The sequence below is a fragment of the Hemitrygon akajei genome, chromosome 8 (genome assembly GCF_048418815.1).
Source record: "Hemitrygon akajei chromosome 8, sHemAka1.3, whole genome shotgun sequence".
Classification (NCBI taxonomy): Eukaryota; Metazoa; Chordata; class Chondrichthyes; order Myliobatiformes; family Dasyatidae; genus Hemitrygon; species Hemitrygon akajei.
In genome coordinates this window covers 146,680,027-146,705,746 of record NC_133131.1, presented here as the reverse complement: position 1 = coordinate 146,705,746, position 25,720 = coordinate 146,680,027, and the positions used below count along the sequence as shown (strand labels likewise).

The following is a 25,720-nucleotide window of genomic DNA, read 5'->3' as shown; positions in this document are numbered from 1 at the left end:
AATGAATCAAGTATAACACATCTGCTAATTCACACACATCATTTGACTAGTTACAACTTTAAGCAAAATTTTGACATAGTTGTCAAGCATTATTTGCCTTTCATTGGTTAATGTTAATTGATAGTCAAACCTTTACTAATTGCTAAGTGCTTTATTATACTTCATTAAAAAATCATTTCAATGTATACTCTACTTATGATATTGGGCTAACTGGTCTCAACTGGCTTCTATTTTCTCTCTTCCTCCTCCCTTAAATTATGGAGTTACATTTATTACCTTCTATTCAGCTGAAATCATTTTGGAAGATCGCAACTAACAGATCCATTATCTCCATAACCACTTCCTTCTAAATTAAACCAATGTTCTTACTGTCCAAAATAATTTCTCTAGCTCCTCTCTTAAGGGATCCACATTAACTTTAGCTGACATTATTTTTTTCTCTTTTTTTACATATCTATAGAATTTCTTGCAATCTTTTATCCTGCCTCCTACATTCTAAAGGTATGTGCTAAGATTTATGTTCAGTCTTGTGTATGTGAAGGCTTTGAAAATGGTTCAAAAGAAGTTTACCAGGATGCTATAAGGAGAAATTGGACAAACTAGGGTTACTTTCTCTGGAGCATCAGAGATTGAGGGGAGAACTTACGGAAATTTATAAAATTATGAGTAGCATTTACAGACAGAAGGAATCTTTCTGTTAGGGTAGAAATGTTAACTACTAGAGACCATGCATTTAATGTGGGAGGAGGAAATTTTTAAAGAGATGTTTATTACACAGGGAGTAGTAGTTGCCAAGTGTAGTGGTAGAAGCTGATATGATTAAACAGTTTGTTAGACACATGACTGTGCAAACGATGGAGGGATATGTGTCTGGTAAGGGTAGTGAAGTGGTTAGCGTGACATGTTGCAGCTCAGGGCATCGGAGTTCAGAGTTCAGTTCCACTGCCTTCTGTAAGAAGTTTGTACACTCTCTGCGTGACCACACGGGCTTCATTCAGGTACTCCAGTTTTCTCCTACAGTCCAGAGACAAACCAATTAGTAGGTTGAATAGTCAATGTAAATATTCCTGTGATTAAGCTAATGTTAAGTAGGTGGGTCAGTGGGCAGCGTAGCTTGTAGGCTTGAAGAGCCTGCTCCACACTGTATCTCTAAATAAATAAATAAATGTACAGGTAGAAGAGCTTTAAATCAGGATCGGGATCAGGACAGACATTGTGGAGCAAAGGGCCTGTTCCTGTGCCGTACTGTTCTATGTTCTTCCAAACCCTGTGACCGATTCCAATATATCCTGATGTGGATGGACCATGGATGATGTTGAAGTGCAGTTAGGTTCTGCTTGCAATTACAGTTACAAGACACAGGAACTTAATAGTTTTATTTTGAATTTTAAGTCATCCATGCAAGTACAATGTTCCTGCCTATTGGATTTACTGTATATCACATGCTGTCGTCTTTCCATGGGTTATTTACACATCTAACTTTAATCCTTAACTATAAAAATGCTAACATTTCGGTTAAAATTTCAAACACACCAACTGTTCACAGTCAATGTTCCACACAGTGATTTTGCTGTCACAGAAATGCTTCATTATACATAGTGGGAACCATACAGTAGCTATAAACAGTCTTTTATTCATTACAATAGGTTACAGGAAACCTTGAAAGCAGTTTTCAAAATAATGGACAAGGACAAAGAGTTTTCTCAGAAGCATTTCTACATTTTATCTTTAGCACTAATGCGGCAATAGCCTTGTTCATCTGTAAAACTGGGATTTTCCACACCATTTCCGGCCATGTTACAGTCTTAAAAGAAGTAGCTGATCTGTGGAAAATTCCAAGCCAAAGATTTAGTTGGATCTTTATTCCATTCATACATTTTGTCGGCTGGTGTGGGTTAGGTGGTGGACTGTACATTCAGTTTTATAGTCCATTTTTCAAACATTTTCTGTAACCTGACATATTTCTCTTCAAATAGTACAAAATAACAAATTATAAGTTTAAAAGTGTAAAATATAAATTACGTTAAACTTGTTGAAATGTTGCTGGCTATACAGTTGCTGCCAGGACAAACAACCCAATGTTGCATTTTTTCCATGCAAGTCAACAGAACCTATGACTCAGTTCACAAATCAAGATAATAGACTACAATCACAGCATTTAGAGTGGCTTATATGGGACTGCATTCAAACCCATACTCAACAGTGTTCACAAGCCAGAAAATAACACTGGGCTCACCACTATGTCACAGTTCTTTATAGGAAACTTATTCTTGAGGGAAATGATTCATACAACCTCAGCAAAGAGCGGAAAACCTTTCATCTCTACCAAGTGCACAGTGGGGAAGGTCTTTTTAAGTTACTTGCTCATCAGCAAAGTACAACATGACAACATCAAGCAAAATTAAAAGCAGAGACAGGATTCCACAGCCTGCCCATCTGCAAACATGCTTTGGGAATTTATCCCATGAAATAGACACTGTTCAATTTCCTTTCATTTCACCTTAGAATTGATTAAATATTTACTTAAGTTGATCTTAACCATGTTGTACATCATTTTGAAGAAATTAAACTCTGAATGTTACCCTAATCATCTCTTGGATTGTTTTGTTTGTAGATCAGCCCTTTCTGCAACTCTTTATTTCAACACCATCCGAAGATAATTTTTACCAGATTAATTAAGGAGAAGCTAACTGGGGATAAAGGAATATTCTGTACATTTGAGGTTTTAGCTACACACATTGTAATCAATGCAGACGGAAAAGAATGCTCTCAACTCAGCAGGGTGCACAGCGATTGGTTTCAGCTGGAAAGAAACAAAAACTTTGCGTTCAGGCTCCTGATTATTTTCTGGTGGTCATTGCTGTAAGTGGCATGCTGCCTACACGGTGTTCAGTTCAAAGGTGTCTTGGAGCAGCTGCAGAATATTCTGAAAGAGTTGGGTGGAGCATGGGGGTAAACAACTAGAGGTCAAGGTACATAGAGTATCGATGATATAGGTAGGAGAAGGAATGAGGCCCTTCAACTTATGTTCAGGGAGATAAGTAGCCACCTAAAGAGTGCAGTCTCAAGGGGTGTAATCTCTGCTGCTATGAGCTAGTGAGCATAGAAATATAAGGATGGGTCTGATGGATGCTTGGCTGAAAAGATGGTGCAAGAGAATCAGAATCAGAGTCACTTTATTGCCATAAGAACATAAGAAATAGGAGCAGGAGTAGGCCATCCGGCCCATCGAGCCTGTCCCTGCCATTCAATAAGATCATGGCTGATCTGGCCGTAAAGTCAGCTCCATCTACCTGCCTTTCCCCCAGAACCCTTAATTCCTTTTCTATGTAAAAACCTATCTAACTGTTTCTTAAATATATTTAGTGAAATATATTCCAGTATGTAAAACATAACAGAATTGCCAAGCATAAACCATAGGATAACACTATTACCATACAACACAATAGCAACTGTAAATTTACAAGACAACAGTGCAAGCAGCCATGAGCAATCAACCATGCCCTCTACTCATTGCTCCCATCAGGAAGGAGATACAGAAGCCTGAAGGCACACACTCAGTGATTCAAGAACAGCTTTTTCCATTTGCCATCGGATTTCTAAATGGACATTACCGCACTACCTTATAAAAATTTTTTTTTGTTTTTGCACTACTTATATTAACTTAACTGTTTATGTACATATATATATATCTATTTACTGTCATTCAGTTTTTAAAAAAATAATGTAATGCATTATACTGCTGCTGCAAAGTTAGCAAATTTCATGAAATATGCCATAGATCCATTAAAACTGATTCTAAACCTGATTCTGATAGAATTAACAGAACAGTCAGATGCACAAATATCAATAATCAAACTTAAATAAATGTGAACATAGGAACAGACTCGATACTTATCACCAAAATTAGGATGGCAGGAAAGACCATTTAATGGACGTTATGCAGGGGCAGGTACTTGTACGAGCGGGATAGGTTGCACCTTAACATGAGTAGGACCACCATCTTGGTTGTGTTATTGCCTACTATCTGCATGTTCCCATAACACCTGAATAATCCCTAATAACTTTATCAAGGGCAGATCCTGTGTGAACATTTTAATTGAATTCCTTGAAGAGTAACAATGTATTTCAATGAGGGAAGAGCATTAGATGTGATTGTCATGGACTTTTAGAAAAGTCTTTGATATGTTCCCCCTGCCTCAGAAGGGTTAGGGCCATTGAAAGCCAAACTGGATCCAAAACTGGCTTGGCAGTAGAAGACAGAGAGTGATAGAAGAGGGTTGATGTCTGTGTTTGGTGATATCCCACAAGGATCAGTGTTGAGACCATTGTTGTTTATAATATAGGTGAATGACTTGAATGTGAATGTAGATGTGAAAGGCAAGGTCAGCAAGTTCAGAGATGATTGGAAGATTAACACAGTTGTTATTGTAAGGAAGGTAGACTTAGGATGCAAAGAACAATCAATATGTCGGTGAATGGGGCTGGGAAACGGCAGATGGAGTTCAATAAAGATAAATGTGAGATGGTGTAATCATTTAATGATGCCAATATATGAATTGGGATGATTGAGGAACTGAAGAAACTTGACGTACGATTCTAGAGATCCTTAAATGTGATTACACTGGTAGATGATGTGCTTAGGAAGGAATATCATATAGTGGCCTTTATTAGTCGGCCGTTAAATACAGAAATAGGGAGATTACCCTCCCTCTTTATAAACCCTTTGTCAGATGTAAGCATGAGTTTTGCATGCTGTTCAGGTCACCCTGCAGAGAAAATGTTAGCTGGGTTGAAGCAGTTCAGTTATGAGAAGGGACTGGAGAAGATAAGTCAGTTCTCCCTAGAATGAAGGAGTTTAAGAGGGACATGATTAAGGCATACAAAATTATGAGAAGTAAGGATAAGATAGACTGTAGTAAATATTATCTGGATATCAGGGATAAAAAGTTGATGCATATGTTAGGCTAAGGGGGAAGAGGTGGACATTGTGGATGTACCTCACCCAGACCCATTCTTCACTAACGCTAATCCGAACCCAGAGAGTGTTAAGTATCACTGCCCGAGAGAGAGGTTAAAGTTGAGTGATAGACAATTCTGTAGGTAAGAAGTATCTTGTTGAGTACTTGAATTGCTAAGGCATAGAAGGCTATGAAACAAGTCTAGACATTAGGATTAATGCAGAAGGGTTGGCAGGGATGATTTTAGGTTGATTGACCTGTATTCATGCTGTGTTATTCTACTGATCAAAATAATTGCCTGCATTGTATTCTCTCTGTATATGGCATTAGGCAAGAATATTTTTAACCAACAATGCAACATCTGCCAATGTTTGCAGCTTTGACTCAAAAATTGGCAATTAGTCAAACATATTCTTCTCAGAGTGAATGCTTCGTTTTCAAATGTTCTTTGAGTTCAGAGGTGGCAGGGTGGGATTTACAAACTCTGTGACAAGGAGGAATTTGAGGACGTGGCTACTTTCGGAGATGTGCTCTCCTTTCGCTCTTTAGGGTGGGCTTCCACATGCTCCATTTGAACAGATTTAAGATTGTCAAAGCTCTCCCACGTGCTTTTTTTTTTCCTTTTTGCACTGTAATGCATCAACGAATTAGTGAGATAGGAACACTGAGTCATAAACAGATTGGAAAATGGGATTATGTTTTTTCCATCCTTGGTGAAGTATCTAAAAATAGGAGGCATAGTGTTCGAATAAGTGGTAAGATAGAGGACTGAGATGAGTAATTTTTTTTTCACTTGAAGACAATGAACCTTTGGCGCTCTTTACCCTGGAGGGTTGTGTAAACGAAGCTACTGAGTTCATTCAAAAAAGAGATTAGAGAATATCAGGACGCTGCGGAAGATAATGGTTATGGTATTAATGCAGGAGAATGGCATTGATCAACCATGAAACTGTGGAATAATGGATGAGGCTTTAAGGCCTCCTCCTGTACTTTATGTTCTCTTGCGAGCAGTCCATGGAAATTGATTATGTGTGGACCATTTGGTTAAGATAATGGCTTGCACACCATAAGGCAGAATATGTACAATTCAACCAAATTTGAGAAGTATGTTCTCTGTTCCCATACGATTGATGAAGTCTAATATTTCTGTGAGCTCAAAAATGTCATACACAATTGAATGGAAATTTTGCAATATGTGGAGCCACTCTCTGTCCTCTGGGAGGGAAGTGGTTGAGCAGGACTTGGTGAGGATTCTACTTTTGGCAGATTGCAGGAAGACATATTTGTAAGTATCTTAATTGAACTTTCAACACTTTCAGCAAAATAGGGAGAAAATTAAGACAAACACAAAGAAAAAAATCCTTAGAAATTCCAAAGAAACTATATTTGTAACCATATTTGAAAGTTGGAAGTTGTGTTGTTGTAATGGTCAGAGGGTTGAACTGATATAAGACTATCTTCAAGGGTAAATTATACAACTAATGACTTTGGTATGTTGTGTACTCTCCTGAGTTTAAATTTGTATCACCATTTTACCTAGTGACAAAAGTGACACCATAATGCCACCTTTAGAAATAATATAGTCAGTATTTGAAAACGTTTTGAAAAATGGATGAAATTACCAGAACAGAGAAATACATTTGGCCCCATATGTTCTTGTTGATCCCTATATTACATACAATGCTGCCCCCACTTTCCCATTGATCTTCATCTAACACCCTCCACCCAAAGTTTTTACTTGTTTTTCCCACATGTGTGTATCCAACTTCCTCTTAAATGCATTCATTCTCTTCAGCTACCCCTTGTGATTTGTAACACATTAAACAGAAAAGACCAAATTTTCTATTTGATTTATTGACAAGTAGTAGACTGGATGATTACAACCAAGGTCCAATCCTGGCCTCAGTGCTGTTTATGTGGAGGTTTGCATGCTGTCCCTTTGATTAAATTGGTTTCTTTCAGCTACTCTGCGTTCCTCCCTTAGCCCAAAGATGAGCAGGTTAGTAAATTAATTGGCCACTGTAACTTGCTTGTAAGGTGCAGATAAGTGGTAAATGAGGAGAACTGATGAGAATGCAAAGACTATTTAAATAAAAATCACAGGGGTAATGTAATTGGGTGGTTGATGGTTGCCATGGGATGGGTAGGCCAAAGGTTCTGTTCCCATGCCGTGTCTCCCTGTAACTCTACGATAGTTAGCTAGGTTGAAAGCAGTTCATCAAGAAAAATTGCAGAAAGAATTGAGAGCTCAATGATCATTGCAAAGACAATGTTATTGTAACAGTTTTAGTAACACTTTGAATATCTAGACAATTTGTTAAATTACCGACATTTTACACTGGTTATTGAAGTGAAGCATAAAATCAAAGTCAGCCCACAGCACTGCAATCTTAGTGATGTTGATTGTATTGCTTAACAGTTTTGGTCCAGCAAGGTCTCTTTGAGGTTAATTTCAATGGCAGACATCTAAAGGAGTTTTGACTGGGCTAAGTAAATAGCTTGAAGTGGTTCATTCAGCAGGTACACATAGGAGTTGTACACTGACCCAGCTTAAGAGTTTAGTAATGAATTGTTCAACATGCTCGGTGTGAAATGTAAACTGGCTGTGGGAGAGAAATGCTGCACCAGTGGATTGGGATGTATGTACTGCAACAAGCATACTATGGGATAACAGATGCACTAGCGAAGGGTTGATTTTATTTTATTTATTTAGTGATACAGCTCGGAGTAGACCCTTCTAGCCCTTAAAGCTACACTGCTCCTGAAAACCCTGACAAACCCGATTAACCCTAACCTAATCAAGGGATGATTTACGATCACCAATTAACCTACCTGGTAGGTCTTTGGGGAGTGGGAGGAATGCAGAGGAGTCGGAGAATACCCATCTAGAGATCCATAGTTGAGTGTATACTGACATTAAAACCTGGTACGGGAATTCCAAAGTACAGGAAGGCAAGAAGCTGCAGAGAGTGGTAGACACAGCTTGGTCCATCAGTGGCACAGCCCTCTCCAAAAGTGACAAGATCTACCTGAAGTACCTGCTCGGGATGGTGGTATCTATCATCAAGGATTTCCACCATCTGGGTCATGCTCGCTTCTCTTTGTTACTATCAGACAGGAGGTACAGGACCCTTGTACAAGAACCACAAGATGTGGTCAGGAACCATATTTTCTTGAACTGATCTGTGGAACCTGAATTCTACCTCAGCAACGGAACATTAGGATCACCTCATGCCCTACTACAGACTTGTCTTGGCGGGTTTTTTTAAACACTGCTGTCCTGTTTTGCACAGATATTCTTTTCTTCAAGATCTTGTGCAATTTACGTTGCAACAGATTGTTAATTCAGATTCCAGCATTTGTATTCTCTTATATCTTCACATCTTTGTTTAAGTGCTACCTCAGACTAATTACCTTTGCTTGGAGTATCAGAAAGATAAATCTTCATGCATTGGGTTTGGTATGCTCCTTCTTAAGGATGTAGAAAGTGAAATTAGAAAATGGGGTCCTTAACTACACCATTTTGATGGCAGCCAATGGATGCTGTGATAGTGGTGCAAATTCTTAGGCAGGGGAGAGGGAATCCAGCGCAGTTAATGGTGAGAGGTGGTCAAGGGCAAGTGTTTCACCAATGGCCGTGTTGCTAGCACGGCCACAAATTAACAGTGATGTTGCTGCTATGAATATTCCTGCAGCATGATCGGGATTGCAAATCACTGTTTCAATAAGTGGTTGCAGCATGAAGGTAACAATTGATATGAGTGTTGATCACTCTTTAGTGGGTTTGCAAACATGCCCAGCACTTGTTTCTTTCAGAAGCTGATGGATCGTTCTGCAAGTAAAGCTGTATAGTGTCCATCAGATTCTCAACCTAAGATGATTTGGCATAGTATGATTGAGGGAAGCTCTCAGTGATTATGGTCAGTTTTAAAACAAGGGTGATATTAATGTGGAACAACCGGCCAGGGTAATTTTACTTTGGTTTGACAGAAAGCCACTCAAGGGGACTGCAGAAAGGTCAGGGGGAAATGAGACTAAGGAGATTGCTGGGAATTGACATGGATTTAATGGGCTAAATGGGTTCATTTTGTGTCATTATAAGTTAAATGTACTGTATATTTGTGCACCCTAAAGTTGCCTAAAGATATAAGAGATTGTGAATGCTGGAATCTGGAGCAACAAATAATTTACTTGAAGAAATCATCAGGTTGAGCAGAATCCATGGGTTGTAAGAAAGGGTTGAAATTTTGGGTCAAAATCCTGCATTATGACAGATTCCTTATTCTCCATAGATCTGCTCAATCTCCTGAGTTCCTACAGCAGATTGTTAGTTGCAAAAGTTGGCTAGGCCGAGGTTAGAGTCAAGAAGAATGGAGAGAGACTTACCCAAGAAAAGATGATGGCTGTGCTGGATGTGACGGAGGTTATTCTTTCCTTACTGTTCATCAGTATCACTTAAAGTTTCTGTCCAACTTCACCACTAAATTGAGTCTCCTTAATCATTTATTGTGCATAGGAGATCTCAGGCTCTGGGACGAAAAGAAGCAAAAGACAAATCAAGTGTGCAGAATCAGAATGCAAATCAAATTTATTATCCCTGTCTTAAACTACATGAATTTTGTTGTTTTACACTACAGTTCAGAGACTTAAAAATCTAAGAAGCTGTCCTAAGTCAGTGAGTCTGGGTCTCCAGGATCTTGTACCTCATCCCCCAATGGTCATAAGGCATGTATGAGATGTTGAGTGTCCTTTACGATGTATGTCACTTTCTTGAGGCAGCATTTCTTGAAGATGTCCTCAATGATGGGGATTTGAAAGCTTCATACCAGTCTGCAACATAACCATTCAGAATGCTCTCCAACGTGCATTTAGACAAATCTCAAATTTCTAATGATGTAGAGTCGGTGATGTGCCTCCTTCACGCTTGTATAAATGTGTTGGGTTCAGGATTAATCCTCTGAGATGTTGACACACAGAAACTTGAAGCTGTTTATCTTTTCTACTGCTTCCCCCTCAATGAGGACTGGTGCGTATTATCCCAACTTCCTTTTCCTGAAGTCCACTATCAGTGTGTTGAGTGTGAATTTGTTTTTGCATCACTACTCAATCAGTTTAAACCTCATCATCATTATCTGAGATTTTACTAACAATAGTGGTGTCATTTGTGAAATTATAGATGGCTTTTGAGTTGTGCTGTAGAGAAAGTACAGCAATCCTTGAGGTGCTCCTGTCTTGATAGGAGGAGGTGTTATTTCTGATTCCCTGCTCTGAGTCTGGTTCCCATTGAAGAAATCATTGATTCATTGATGAGGGATTTATAGAAGCACACATTTTGAAGATGGTTATTAGTACTGAGGTATTGATGGTATTGAATGCTGAGCAGTAATCAGCAAACCGTGACCTGACTTATCGCTTGTGTTTGTCTAGGTGCTCCAAAGCCGAGTGGAGAGCCAGGAAGCACTTCATTATGGTAGATGTGCATGCTACCAGGCAATGGTCATTGAGGAGGCTCACCCTGCTCTTCTTGGGCACCTTATTGGTTTGCTGCCCTTTTGAAGCATTTGGGAATCTTCCGCTGCAGCAGTGAGAGGCCAATGATGTCCTTGAACACTCCTGCCTGTTGGTTGGGACAAGTTTCCATTACCTGGCCAGGTACATGTAGAGAACTGATGTCTTGTAAGTGTTCACTCTCTCGAAGGATGTTCTGATGACAGCCTCTGAGATAGAGATCAATTGCTGTGTCGATTTGCACAGTTTGTAGTGTTACTTGCCTTTAAGTTTCTTGGAGACACTCCACAGTCATAGGCCTAGTCAAAGGTGGTGACGAAGGAGGGAGATAGAAAACCTGGCTGAGTGGTACCACAACAACAACTTCAGCAAGACAAAGGAGCTGATAATTGACTTCAGCGGGAGGAAACCAGAGGTTCATGAGCCGGTCCTCATCAGGGGACCAAGGTGGAGCTGGTCAGCAACTTTTAATTCCTCAGTATTATCATTTCAGAGAACGCATCCTGGGCCCAGCACGTAAGCGCAATTACAAAGAAAGCATCCAGCAGAGCCTCTACTTCCTTAGATGTTTGAGCTCACTGGGGAGAGAAGCATGACTATAATCTGTGCTGTTAGGCTTCACCTTATAGAAAGTAATGCCAGCTGCAAGTGGAGCTCAAGGCAGAATCAGAAATATGATTGCCATGTCAGGTTTAGCATATCATGACTATAGCTGAGCTAAAATGCCATCTACAAATTTGTCTATAGTATCACTGTTAGTGGCAGAATCTCATATAGTAATAACGAGGCGTACAGAAGTGAGATAGATTGGTAGAGTTTATTGCAACAACAACCTCTTTTACTCAATGTCAGCAAAACCAAAGAATTGATTGTGGACATCAGGAATGGGAAGTCAGGAGAATACGCACCAGTCCACATTGAGGGGTGAGCTACTCAAGTTCCTGGGTGTCAGCATCTCAGTGGATCTATCCTGAGCCCAATATTCTGAAGTAGTCACGAAAAAAGCACACCAGCAGCTCTACTTCAGTGGAAATTTGACTCCCGCATATTTCTATAGTTGTATGGTGGAGAGCATTTTGACTGGTTGCATCACAATCTGGTATGGAATCTTCAATGCACAGAATTAAAAGAGGCTGCAAAGCATTTTAGACCAAGCTCAGCAAGGACACAACTCTCATCACCATTGAGGAAATCTTCAAGATGTGGTATCCCAAGAATACAGTGTACGTCACTAAGGACCTTCACCATCTGAGACATGCCTTCATCTCATTACCTCCCCATCAGGGAGGAGGTCAAGACCATAAGACCATAAGATATAGGAGCAGAATTAGGCCACTTGGCCCATCGAGCATTTTCCGCTATTTCATCACGGCTGATCCATTTCCCTCTTAGCCCCAGTCTCCTGCCTTCTCCCTGTATCCCTTCATGCCCTGACTAAAGAAAAATCTATTAACCTCTGCCTTAACAATATTCGATGACTTGACTTCTTACAGCGGCCCGTGGCAATGCATGCCACAGATTCATCCGACTCTGGCTAAAGCAATTTCTCCTCATCTCCGTTCTAAAAGAACGTCCCTCTATTCTGAGACTGTGTTCTCTGGTTTTAGACTCCTGCATCATAGGAAACTTCCTTTCCACATCCACTCTATCGAGGCCTTGCAACATTCAAAAGGTTTCATTGAGATTACCCTCATTCCTAAGGATCTACACTCAACGATTTGGAAGCAGCATCTTCCCCTCGACTATCAGATTTCTGAATGGTGCGTGAACCCATGAACGCTACCTCATTATTCCTTTTAATGCACTATTTATTTATTTTGTAATTTATAGCAAATGTATGATTTTTCACTATACTTCAGATGCAAAGCAACAAATACCACATCATATAATGAACCTGATTCTGATTTAGATTGCTAATTCTTTGAAAAGACTTTTGTTTAATGGTCGTCATGGCTTTGTTTTGTGCCCCAGGGTCATATTTTGTTTGGCAGCATTCCTCTGATGTGCTTTGGGACATTCTATAACATGTAAAGTGCAACATAAACACGTAATGTTGCTGCTACTCTTTGGCACCTTAAACAATGGTTTAGCAAATACATTATATTGCTAAATTTAGAAATAATTTGAACCATCTTTTTTCTGTTGGAACTAAATAACAGGGATGTAATAAATAAGGGAATTACATTAATAGTGGAGAAACACTTACTTCACTCTTGAGACAAACTTAATCATGCATTCACATCTTGGTTATTCATGAATTATTAGTCATCCACGAATTAAACCCAGCAAAATAATGTTACCAGCATCCCTAGATGTTAAAAAGCTACCATTTTCTTTTCGTAATGCTAGAGGGATCAATTTAACATTGACGTTACATTACTCCACTCAGCAATTTCGATTCCTGGAATTCAACTCAGCTGAGTGTTTTGTTTTCATTTCCTTGAGGGTACCTCTGATATTCATTTGTTACACGGTGATCTCCAGCAGATGCAATTAATTTGTATATATGTTCTAAAAGAGCTGGGTGGTTTTACACCAAATCTGCATATGGTACATAAATCAGCCAGCCGTATTTTGACTCCTCTTGGAGATTATTTAATGTTCTCAATGCACCTGGTCTCAGTTTCCCATATTAATTTGGTCACCAACCATGTAAAAGGATATAGAAAATCAAAGGCGTGGTTTATCACCCATTAAAGAGATTACTATATGTGGTTTAAGCAATCCACAGCTTCCTCCCTGACACTTTGATCCTTTTTTTTGATCTCCTTCTACTCACAAAACCATGTATTTTAAAAGTTGATAAAGCAGACAACAAATACCATGAGCATGAGAGGTTTGACAAATGCAGGAAATCCAGGGCAACACACTTTTTTGGGCATCGCTTCAGAGTCAGAGTTTTGGGCCAAGGCCCTTCTTCCACGCTGGAAAGGAAGGGGAATATTGCCAGAATGACAAGGTGGGTTGGGGGGAGAGGACCAGCTAGAAGGTGATAGGTGGAGCCAGGTGGGACAGAATGATAAAGGGCTGGAGAAGAAAGAATCTGATAGGAAGGAGAGAGGACCATATAAGAAAAGGAAGAAAGAGGGACTCCAGGAGGAGGTGACAGGCAGGTGAGGAGAAGAGATAAGAGGCCAGAGTGGAGATTAGAGAAGAGATAAACCTCTGTTCATCTCATCAGATTGGAGGATTGCTAAATGGAATATGAGGTGTTCATCCTCCACCCTGAGAGTGTCACCTCATTGTGGCAAAAGAGCAGGCCAAGGACTGACATGGTGGAACGAGTATAGGGATAGCAGTTAAAATGGTTTGGCACTGGGAAATTCCACTTTCGGCAGATGGGGCGGAGGTGCTCGACCAAGTTCTCCACCAAGTTATGTCGGGCCTCACCAATGCAGAGGAGGCCATATCGGAAGCACTGGATACAATAGACAACTCCAACAGATTTGCAGGTGAAGTATTGCCTCAGCTGGGAGAATTGGTTGGGGCCCTGAATGGAGGTAGGTGAGGAGGTGAATGGGCAGTAGTAGCACTTCTGCCACTTGCAGGGATATGTGCCGTGAGGGAGATTAGTGGGGAAGGATGAACGGGGAAAGGACTCACGGAGGGAACGATCCCTGTGGAAAGCGAAGCATTTGGGGGAGGTAAAGATGTGTTTGTCATTAGGATCCCACCTGTAACAATTGTAATTTAACACTACATGGGTTGATCGTAAATGGGCGAAAAATTGTCAGGATTGGCTTTAGTCCATGCTTTGATGTTAGAGTACTGCTTGAAGCACATCAGAATCCAGGGCATCATAAATCTGACAAAGACAAATGATTTCAAATTATTACAATCACATTGATTGATACCTTTATGAACCACAAAAAAAAAGCAGAAGGAGCCTCAGGGCTGCAGAAAGGGTCCTTGAGTTTCCTCAGCCTCAGGGACAAATCCTCTCGTGGCCTTGATAATTTGTTGTAGTTTACAGCCTGCTTGGCCACTGGAACAATTTTTATCCCCATTAATCACGGCTGGAAGTAATTGAGGCTCAAATGTTAAAATAGGTTTTCAGTCTAGTTCTGAGCCCTGCAGCCAAGGCACCACCCATGAGTTTACATTTCCCATCCACGACTATTATTGTGAATGTTCTTTTTGCCTCCAGAAAATGATTGATTCACTCTTCTATCAAAATTGAACAGTGTACTCAAATTTTGACTGACAAGAACCCCACACTATTTCATCATTGTATCCTCAGGCTTCTGCATTCTTGGTTTATTTTATAGATTGTGATATTATATGAATGTTCTACTGTTTTGGCAATGCACTCAGAATCCTACTTGTGATTCACAAGTGAAATACTCCAGGTGCTAAAATCTGAACGAAAAACAGAAATTGCTGGAAGTATTTAGCAGGTCAAGCGCGATCTGTTCAGACAGAAACTGAGTCAATGTTTCAGGGCATTTATATTAGAGAGTAACCAGGTATAGTTTCTGAAACTTACTAAGCTATACAAAGAGATTCATCCCAGGAATCTCGAGGCAGTATAGAAGGAAAGCTTGAAGGCACTCAACTTTATTTTGCAATGCTCTTTGGATATAAGTTAGTGCCAGAGGACGGGAAGGCAGTAAATAGACAATAGACAATAGGTATAGAAGTAGACCATTCGGCCCTTTGAGCCTGCACCGCCATTCTGAGATCACGGCTGATCATCTACTATCAATACCCGCTTCCTGCCTTGTCCCCATATCCCCTGATTCCCCTATCCATAAGATACCTATCTAGCTCCTTCTTGAAAGCATCCAGAGAATTGGCCTCCACTGCCTTCTGAGGCAATGCATTCCAGACCCCCACAACTCTCTGGGAGAAGAAGTTTTTCCTTAACTCTGTCCTAAATGACCTACCCCTTATTCTCGAACCATGCCCTCTGGTACTGGACTCTCCCAGCATCTGGAACATATTTCCTGCCTCTATCTTGTCCAATCCCTTAATAATCTTATATGTTGCAATCAGATCCCCTCTCAATCTCCTTAATTCCAGCGTGTACAAGCCCAGTCTCTCTAACCTCTCTGCGTAAGACAGTCCGGACATCCCAGGAATTAACCTTGTGAATCTACGCTGCACTTCCTCTACAGCCGGGATGTCCTTCCTTAACCCTGGAGACCAAAACTGTACACAATACTCCAGGTGTGGTCTCACCAGGGCCCTGCACAAATGCAAAAGGATTTCCTTGCTCTTGTACTCAATTCCCTTTGTAATAAAGGCCAACATTCCATTAGCCTTCTTCACTGCCTGCTGCACTTGCTCATTCACCTTCAGTGACTAATGAACAAGGACTCCTAGATCTCTTTGTATTTCTCCCTTACCTAACTCTACACTGTTCAGATAATAATCTGCCTTCCTGTTCTTACTCCCAAAGTGGATAACCTCACACTTATTCACATTAAACGTCATCTGCCAAGTATCTGCCCACTCACCCAGCCTATCCAAGTCACCCTGAATTCTCCTAACATCCTCATCACATGTCACACTGTCACCCAGCTTAGTATCATCAGCAAACTTGCTGATGTTATTCTCAATGCCTTCATCTAAATCGTTGATGTAAATTGTAAACAGCTGTGGTCCCAATACCGAGCCCTGTGGCACCCCACTAGTCACCACCTGCCATTCCGAGAAACACCCATTCACCGCTACCCTTTGCTTTCTATCTGCCAACCAGTTTTCTATCCATGTCAATATCTTCCCCCCAATGCCATGAGCTCTGATTTTACCCACCAATCTCCTATGTGGGATCTTATCAAATGCCTTCTGAAAATCAAGGTACACTACATCCACTGGATCGCCCTTGTCTAACTTCCTGGTTACATCCTCAAAAAACTCCAATAGATTAATCAAGCATAATTTGCCCTTGGTAAATCCATGCTGGCTCGGCCCAATCCTATCACTGCTATCTAGATATGCCACTATTTCATCCTTAATAATGGACTCTAGCATCTTCCCCACTACTGATGTTAGGCTGACAGGATGATAGTTCTCTGTTTTCTCCCTCCCTCCTTTCTTAAAAAGTGGGATAACATTAGCCATTCTCCAATCCTCAGGAACTGATCCTGAATCTAAGGAACATTGGAAAATGATTATCAATGCATTCGCAAATTTCCAGAGCCACCTCCTTTAGTACCCTAGGATGCAGACCATCTGGATCTGGGGATTTGTTAGCCTTCAGTCCCATCAGTCTACTCGTCACCGTTTCCTTCCTAATGACAATCTGTTTCATTTCCTCTGTTACCCTATGTCCTTGGCCCATCCATACATCTGGGAAATTGTTTGTGTCTTCCCTAGTGAAGACAGATCTAAAGTACTTATTCAATTCTTCTGCCATTTCTCTGTTTCCCATAACAATTTCACCCAATTCATTTTTCAAGGGCCCAACATTGTTTTTAACTATCTTCTTTCTCTTCACATACCTAAAAAAGCTTTTGCTATCCTCCTTTATATTCCTGGCTAGCTTGCGTTCGTACCTCATTTTTTCTCCCCATATTGCCTTTTTAGTTAAGTTCTGTTGTTCCTTAAAAATTTCCCAATCATCCGTCTTCCCACTCACCTTAGCTCTGTCATACTTTTTTTTTAATGCTATGCAATCTCTGACTTCCTTTGTCAACCACTGTGGCCCCTTTCCCCCCTTTGAATCCTTCCTTCTCCGGGGGATGAACTGATTTTGTACCTTGTGCATTATTCCCAAGAAAACCTGCCATTGCTGTTCCACTGTCTTTTCTGCTAGGATATCCGTCCAGTTAACTTTGGCCAGCTCCTCCCTCATGGCTCCATAGTCTCCTTTGTTCAACTGCAACACTGACACCTCCGAGCTGCCCTTATCCTTCTCAAATTGCAGATAAAAACTTATCATATTATGGTCACTACCTCCTAATGGCTCCTTTACTTCAAGATCGCTTATCAAATCCTGTTCATTACAAACGTTACTCCCTCATTCAAAATAGAATGTAAGGGTAAACCAAGTGACTCCAGGCCATTTAGTGGTGGGAAAGCTTTTAGATACATTGATTTTGGAAAGGATTAATAGTCACCCAGAGGGAAATGCATTAATTAAAGCAAATCAGCACAGATTTGCTCGGGGCAAATTGTGCTTAACTGGTTTGGTAGGAATTTTTAATGATGTTATTGATAGAGTTAATGAGGATATTTGCAAGTGGCATGGTGTACGTGCACTTACAGAATGCTTTGGATAAGATTATAGCAGCAGAGTTGAAACACGTGACATAAAAGACACTGAGAGAATGGAAATGAAGTTTGCTGAGAAATAGCTGACAGGGGATTGTGTTGTAAGGTTGCTCACTGTAATTTGAAGAAAATGAAAAGTGATGTTCCCACAAAGGATGGTAGGTTGTTGTTTTTTTAATGCAAAGGTCTATATTAATGATCTAGGCTTAGGGATGCATTTTCTAATGTTATGGATGCCACAAAATATCTTTTGCACATTGATTGTGTGTCCATCCTGTTGGGAGCACCTTTTATTGATTCTATTGTGCTTATTGTATTTACTTTGAATGCCCACAAGTAAATGAATCTCAGGATTGTACATGGTGAAATATATGACCTTTGAAATTAAATTTACTTTGAATGTTGAAGATTGTTATGAGGATGCTGATAATTTGCATAGGGTATAAATAGGCTGGTGGAATGGGTTGATTAATTTTAATGGGAAAAAAATAAAGAGAAAATTAACTTAGCTAGGACAAAGGAGAGAGGCAAAATTGATTGAAGCCTATCTTTCTAAGAGGAGTGCAAGATAGAAATATACAAAATGATAAGGGGTTTGCCCAGAACTGATAGTGCAAAGATATTCCTGTTGGTGGATGGGTTAAGGATAACAGATCAAGGGTATAAAATAAAGTGGAAGATAATTAAGAATGTAACGAGGGGATCCAAAAAAAAACTTCTTCTTGCACATATTGAGTTTTGAATTTGTGCTGCTCTGTTGCAGATGTGGCGGAGGGAGGTTCTGTGGCCTTTTGGAAACACTGGACAGAATCATAGTGAGGAATAATTTCAAGCTTCAAAGAAGCATAAAAATGGATCAGGTGAGTTTCTCTGTTTGTGAGCTGGCACAGATAAATTCTTCTCTGTTGTGCTTTACGAAGAGGAAGGCTGAGTAATTTAATTCCCTATACCCATATTTTTGTGGTCTACTGGGCATAAAATGAAAAGCAGACATGACCCACCAAGACTAATTTGCAATCTGACCCTGAATACACCTTATTTTTTATCCGATGTGACCTGGCCAACAATGGAAACATAGCAAATCTGACACATTCTATAGGTCTATGTGAGAATAAAGCATCAAATCTTGACCAATAGCAGAAGACACAAGTGATTCAAACTAAGGAAATCTTTCCCCCAGCCCACTTACCTGAACCAACTCCACATTTACAGTGGAAGTGGGGAAGAGCCTAATCTAACCCATGAATCAGAATGCACACCTGGCTTCACTGGAATGTGGCAGATCTGATCTGACCCTGTCAGACATTTTGGAGCAACCAATACGTACTTCTCACCCATATGGTTTATATGTTTGAATGACTGATTTAAAATTAATAAGTAATTTAGCAATAGGGATTTGTAGCTATTGTAAGTAAGTCTAAAACCAAACCAGAATTTCTTCCTAAATGAAGAGCGAGCCCAAAAATGGGGAAATAATTGTAGTCTCAACCAGCTCATCACGGGCACAACCTTCCTCACCAGTGGGGCATCTTCAAAAGATGATGGTTCAAGAAGTTGACAACCATCATTAAGGACCCTCATGATCTAGGACATGCCCTCCTCACATTACTACCATCAGGGCAGTGGTACAGGAGCTTAAAGGCCCACACTAAATGTTTTTGTAACAGCTTCATCCCCTCTGACCAGATTTTTGAATGGCCTCCTATTCCTCTTCTGAACTATTTAGTTATTTATTTATTGTAACATATCTTGCATGTTACTACTGCCACAAAACAACAAATTTATGAGGTGATTTATGTCAGTGATAAATCTAATTCTGATTTTGGACTGTTCCATACATTCCTGTCAATACCATGTTCCACCACTACTGTCCCATTTTTTCATTATTGCCCACCCATCCTCCCACTCCCTCCCCTGCAACCCTTCACCTTGGTCAGTGAAGGCAATAGCATTAGCATGTTTGCATTATTCCTACCTTCAATTTTGGAAGGCATGGTGTCCCCGATAGAATGCTGCTCAAAATCACGCCGTGCTCCACATGAAGCCTATCTTTCTGATGGAGAGCATATTAAGACATAGAGGTAGCAGAAGAGATTTTTCCCAGCTATTGCTGGGACTGAAATCAAACTCAAGCTTATTGCCATCTACACAAGTACATGTCGACTCAGTGGCCGCTTTATTAGGTATCTGTACGATGACGACGGCTGGTTCTTCGCTTACGAAGATCAAGAGGGAAGAAGAGTTCTTAGGAGCAATGGCATGATCGTTACTGACTGTAGAGGCCAGTTCTGGATCTGTAGAATCTGGGGCAGCAGGGACATGGGAACAGTTGGGATGCGGGTGCTTGGGTAATGGGACCCTTTCTGTGTTTCCTCTTCCCTTCAGTAGTCACCCTTCAGGATTCCTCAAAATTCTTGTCTCCTCTGTGGTTCAGCGTTCTCCAGCGGCCTCTATCACAAGCCAGAACCTGCCACTCAGTCATCCTTAATATTTGCCTGAGAGAGCTGCTGCTTAAGTTGATCTCTGTACCTCTTGTGCAGGGCACCACAATCTCTCTTGTCCTGTGAGAGTTCTCCGTAGAGTATTGCTTTCAGAAACCTTGAGTTATCCATGCGAGACACGTGGCCTGACCAGCGGATTCTGAGTGAACAGAGGCACATCCAACATGATCTTTGTCTTGTGCCAGATACAGGACAAGAGTCATAAACAGACCATATGTGGCATGCATTGACCTGACCAAGGCCTTTGATACAGTCAGCAGCGATGGTCTCTGTAAGATTTTGTCGAGGCCCGATTGTCCCGCAAAATTCCTCACCATCCTGCAGCAGCGGTCAAAGCTGTCAGGTTAAACACATCAGTGACCTGTCTGACCCATTCACCATCGGTACTGGCGTGAAACAAGGCTGTGTTTTGGCTCCAATGCTCTTTGCTATCTTTTTCAGCAGGATGTCACGAGAAGTGAAAGAGACCATCTTGGAGAGAATCTACATTCGGTTCTGCACTGATGTATCTTCAGCCTCCGCCGCCTTCTCACCCAAACGAAATTCATGGAAGAGCCCATTCTCAAGCCATTATAAGCAGATGATTGCGCTCTTCTCATGCACACTGGACGCACCGCAGGTGGCAGTCATTCTGTTTGCCAGGGCTGCAAGGGTTTTCGGGTTACCAGTCAGTCTGAAGAAATCAGTGATTCTCCATCAGAAGCACCCTTGTGGTGTTTATAACCCACCTCCGATCACCATTGGCGACCACCCTCTCACCACGGATGAGCAGTTCACCTACCTGGATAGTATCATCTTCAATGATACTACAGTAGTAAGGGACAATTGACTCACCAGAGTCAACGGTGCCTTCGGGCGCCTCCAGAAACGTGTGTGGAAGAACCATCAGCTGTGTGAGTCCACAAAAAGCCAGATGTACAGGGCTGCCATTGTCACAACACTGCTATACGGCTCTGAAGCCTGGGGCTTGTAACACAGGCAAATCCAGTTGCTTAAGTGCTTCTATCAGCACTGCCTCCACTCCATTATGACAGCACCATGTCTCCAACAAGGTCCTGGATAAGGCTCACCTTCCAAAAATTGAGGCCATGCTGCTCAAGTACCCGTACACCTGCTTGTTATTGCAAATATCTGATCAGCCAATCTTGTGGCGCCTACTTCGTTCATTAACACATGGTCAAGAGGTTCAGTGTTCAGATCAGACATCAGAATGAGGAGGAAATGTGATCTTTGATGTGGAATGATTCTTGGAGCCAGGCAGTGTGGTTTGTGTATCTCAGAAACTGCTGATTCCCCTTGAGATTTTCACGCACAACTGTCTCTAGAGTTTACAGAGAATGGTGCGAGAAACATCCAATGAGCAGTAGTGATTTGGGCAAAAACACCTTGATAATGTGAGAGAACCTCGCGATAGACTGGCGTCCCATCCAGTGGGGGGGGGGGGGGGGTGTGGAGTTTCGTACTCTCAGTCGCTTCACGCCACGGAAACCGGCATAAGCACCAGCCTGGTGAGCCTATAAGGCTCGGGACAGACTTTAACTTTAACTCAGAGGAGAATGGCCAGACTATTTCAAGTTGACAGAGAGGCACCAGTAACTCCAATGACCACACGTTACGACAGTAGTATGCAGAATAGCAACTCTGAATGCATAACACATTGAAACTTGAAGTGGATTTACTTCTGCAGCTGAAGACTATGAACACATACTCAGTCCTGATGAAGGGTCTCGGGCCAAAACATCGACTGTTTATCCCTTTCTATTGATGCTGCCTGACCTGCTGAGTTCCTCCAGCATTCTGTGTGTGATACCACTCAGTGGCACTTTATTAGATACAGAAGGTAGGTACCTAATGAAATAGCTACTGATCCAGAATCATAATCAGGTTTAATATGACTGGCATATATCATGAAATTTGTTGTTTTTTTGGCAGCAATACATTGCAATACATGATAATAGAAGACAATAAATTCCAATAAGCATATGCATAACAGGTACATAGCACAACAGAGACCAGCTTCCCCTCCTTGAACTGTGTCAACTCTTCTCTGCCTTGGTAAAGCAGCCAACAGAATCAAAGCTGCAACTCACCTCGGGCATTCTCCCTCCTATCTGCATCCCATTGGAGAGAAGATGGCAAAATTCTGAAAGCATATAGGACTCAAGGATAGCTTCTATCCTGTTTTTATAATGCCATTGAATGTTCCCATTTTATGATAGGTGTCCTCTTGACTTCACAAGCTACTCCATTATGGTATTGCATCTTATTGTCTGTCTGCACTATATATTTTCTCTGTGACTGTCATGCTACGTTCTGCACACTGTGCTACCTCAATGAGTTGCTGTAATGAAACGATCATTATGGACAGTATGCAAGACAAGGTGAACTAAAAGAGAAGGCGTTATAGCAGGTATATTTCATTAGGAGTTTGAGGAGATTTGGTATGTCACCAAAGACAGTCGTAAATTTCTGCAGATGTACTGTGGACAGCATTCTAACTGGCTGCGTCACTGTCCGGTGTTGGGTGTGTGTGTGTGGGGGGGGGGGGTGCGTTAAGGAGCCTACTGCTCAGGATCCTGTAAGCTGCAGAAAGTTGTAAATTTAGTCAGTTCCATCATGAGCATTAACCTCCATAGTATCCAGGGCATCTTCAAAAAAATGATGCCTCAAATAGGCAGCTTCCATCATTAAATGCCCATCACCCAGGTCATGCCTTGTTCTCATTGCAACCAACACGAAGGAGGTGCAGGAGCCTGAAAGCACGTGCTCAGTGATTCAAGAATAGTTTCTTCCCCTCTGCCGTCCAAGTTTGGAATGGACATTGAACTCATGAACACTATTTCACTATTTTTTTATTTCTATTTTTCACTACTTAATTTATCTATTAAACACTAAATTTAAATAGCGTAAATTTAACTATTGCACTATATATTTACTATAATTCACATTTTTTATATTATTATTTATTGCAATGTACTGCTATCGCAAAGGCAACAAGTTTTATGACATATGGCGATGATATTGAATCTGATTTTGATTCTGAAGATGGTCACTGTACATGTGACAATAATAAACCAATTTAGGTACACAACATTAACTGGAAAAAATACTGAAAAAAAAGCTTTTACTTAAGTTTTACAAAGGAGAATAAAATCAGAGCAAAAGAAACAACATCCATTGAAGTGTATAATGATCAAAGTAGTCACAGCATTGTAGTGACTGGGGTTACACAGGATGGGGCAAGAACTGGGTGGCTGATGGGTTTTTGAACCTGATGGTGTGGGAGTTCAGCCTTCTGTACTTCTTGCCCAATGGTAGCTGCAGGAAGATGGCACGTCCTAGATGATGGGGATATTTTATGATAAATGATGCCTTACCTGGGCAGCATCTCGTAATGGTGGGGAGGTATGTCCAGTAGTGTTTTGGGTTGAATTCAATTCATACAGTATTAAGAAAGAGAGGATTGTTTTCCCTGGAGAAAATATGACGGAAGTGAGATTTAATTGAGGTTTATGTTCATGAGGGGCTTAGATAAGATAGATATTTGCAGTTTTATTTATCAGTATAAGCAAGTTTGGAGCTACAGAGCATGGGTTCAATACGAGAATGGAAAAGTTTAAAGGTGACATGAGGTTCTTTCACACAGAAGGTTGTGTGCATATTGGAGTTTCTAGAGGAGGGTACAAATACTATAAGAATAAAACATTTGGAATGGTACATGGATAGGAATGGTTTAGAGCAATATAGTGCAAATGCTTGTGCCTTGATCAAAATGGATACGTTGGGCCAAAAGGTCTTTATCCTTGCTGTGTAACTCTATGATATTCCAGCTTAGAACCCCTTTAAAATGTGAAGCTGTCTTTTGGACAGTGCATACAAAGAACTACATGAAGAAAATGGCTGCTCATAATTCTTTGTCCAGTAGTTCACATTGCTGCACTGCCTCTTGATCCTTCTGTGCTGCTGCTAGCATCAACGACAGATGGTTGAGCTATCGTCTGTACAAATGACCATCTCCAAAATGAATGAGTCCATCTACCTGCACATCCTGTTCAAGGGCATTGCTACCTGCGTTTTTGATCATCCTTAGGATGCTGAATAAAGTCCACTTCTATTAGCATCCTGAAGATGATCAAAAACACAGTTCATCCAGCCACATACATACTGTGGCTGAAAAAAAAAACTAAAGAGAATCTGGGCACCTTTTGAAGTGTCACATTTGGACACTTCAAAAAAATCTTTCAGCATTTACAAGACACAAGTCAGGAGTGTGACAGAATACTCTCCACTTGCCAACATCAATGCATCTCAAGTAATACTTGAGAATTTTCACATCACCTAAGACAAAGCATCTTTCTTGATTAGTATCCTAACTTCTACCCTAGAATTATCCCTTCAATCATTCTGCAGCATGACTGCAGTATGCTCCCTCTGCAAAGTGAACTGCAATTACTCGCCTAGGCTGCTCCCACAGCACCTTCCAAACCCACAATCTCTACAAGCAGGAAGGAAAAATACTTCAGCATATAGGGAAAACTTGCTTGCATATTGTTATTGACCTGTCACACAAGGAATTTAAATTCAGGAAAAATAATAACTGCAAAAACTATGAGTTGATGTAAAATCATACCTCGTTCATGTGTACTTCAGGGAAGGAAGTCTGCTATCTTGGAATGCCTTCTGTGTGACTCCAGTCCCAGGTCATTCAGTTCACTCTTCAATGTCCTCCACCATTTCCAGCAAACCACGTTGTTCAATGGCAAATAAGGATGGGCAATGGATGCCGCCATTACCAACAGTGCACAAAAAAATGAAGAAATTATTGTTCAAATCTTGACCTGGAAATGCTTTACAGTTCTGTCATTTTTGTGAAATCCTTACATTCTTACTAAACAGCGTTGTGAGACTAGAGGACAATACTTCAACAAAGTAGCTCCCACCACATTCCCAGTAGGACCTATGCCAATGATGTCCAAATTTTGAAAAATAAGTACATCTTTAAAAAAAAGTACATCTTTTACTGATGGCAATGACACTTAACTGTGCAGTAGTCTTTGGTAAAGCCAAGGTCAAGGTCACACTGCATGATACACCATGTACTGATAGGTATACTTCAACATATATACATTGCAGCAACATATTCTGATTATGAAACCAATGAAGGTTACAGGGGAATTAATCAACAGTGGTTTGAGCATTTTCCTGTAAAAAATTTCAGTCCAAACTGCCAAGCCAGATGTTACAAGAAAATCTTTAGCTGCTACTTCTGCCGTACATGGATTACTTACTATTTTTCTTTCTTCAGGATATCTATCTGTATTTTATTTCCATTAAATGTAATTTGCCACGACCACTATCTTGCATTTTTGTCATATGTATTTTGTGTTCACTTTGTCTATTTTGACTGTCCTTGTCATTTAATATTATTTGTGAATATGAGAACATTACATTGGACTCCTGATTCAATGTAGACAAAAGATGGAAATCAAAGCAGGGATTTTGCTTGTCTATGTGTGCCAGCTGTGGTGCTAT

At 40.7% G+C, this 25,720-nt stretch overlaps 2 long non-coding RNA genes across 2 annotated transcripts in view; one reads left to right on the top strand and one right to left on the bottom strand.

Moving 5' to 3' along the window:
* Positions 1–25,720, top strand: part of LOC140732336 (uncharacterized) — a 115,569-nt gene that overhangs the window by 53,346 nt on the left and 36,503 nt on the right. Inside the window, exon 2 of the long non-coding RNA XR_012100050.1 lies at positions 18,451–18,547. This is a non-coding gene — a long non-coding RNA (uncharacterized lncRNA). The remainder of the gene's footprint in view (positions 1–18,450; positions 18,548–25,720) is intronic.
* LOC140732334 (uncharacterized) lies at positions 1,450–25,523 on the bottom strand. Its single transcript, XR_012100048.1, has 3 exons — positions 24,819–25,523; positions 9,348–9,490; positions 1,450–1,823 (listed from the first exon to the last, which is right to left on the bottom strand). It is a non-coding gene; the product is annotated as an uncharacterized lncRNA (long non-coding RNA).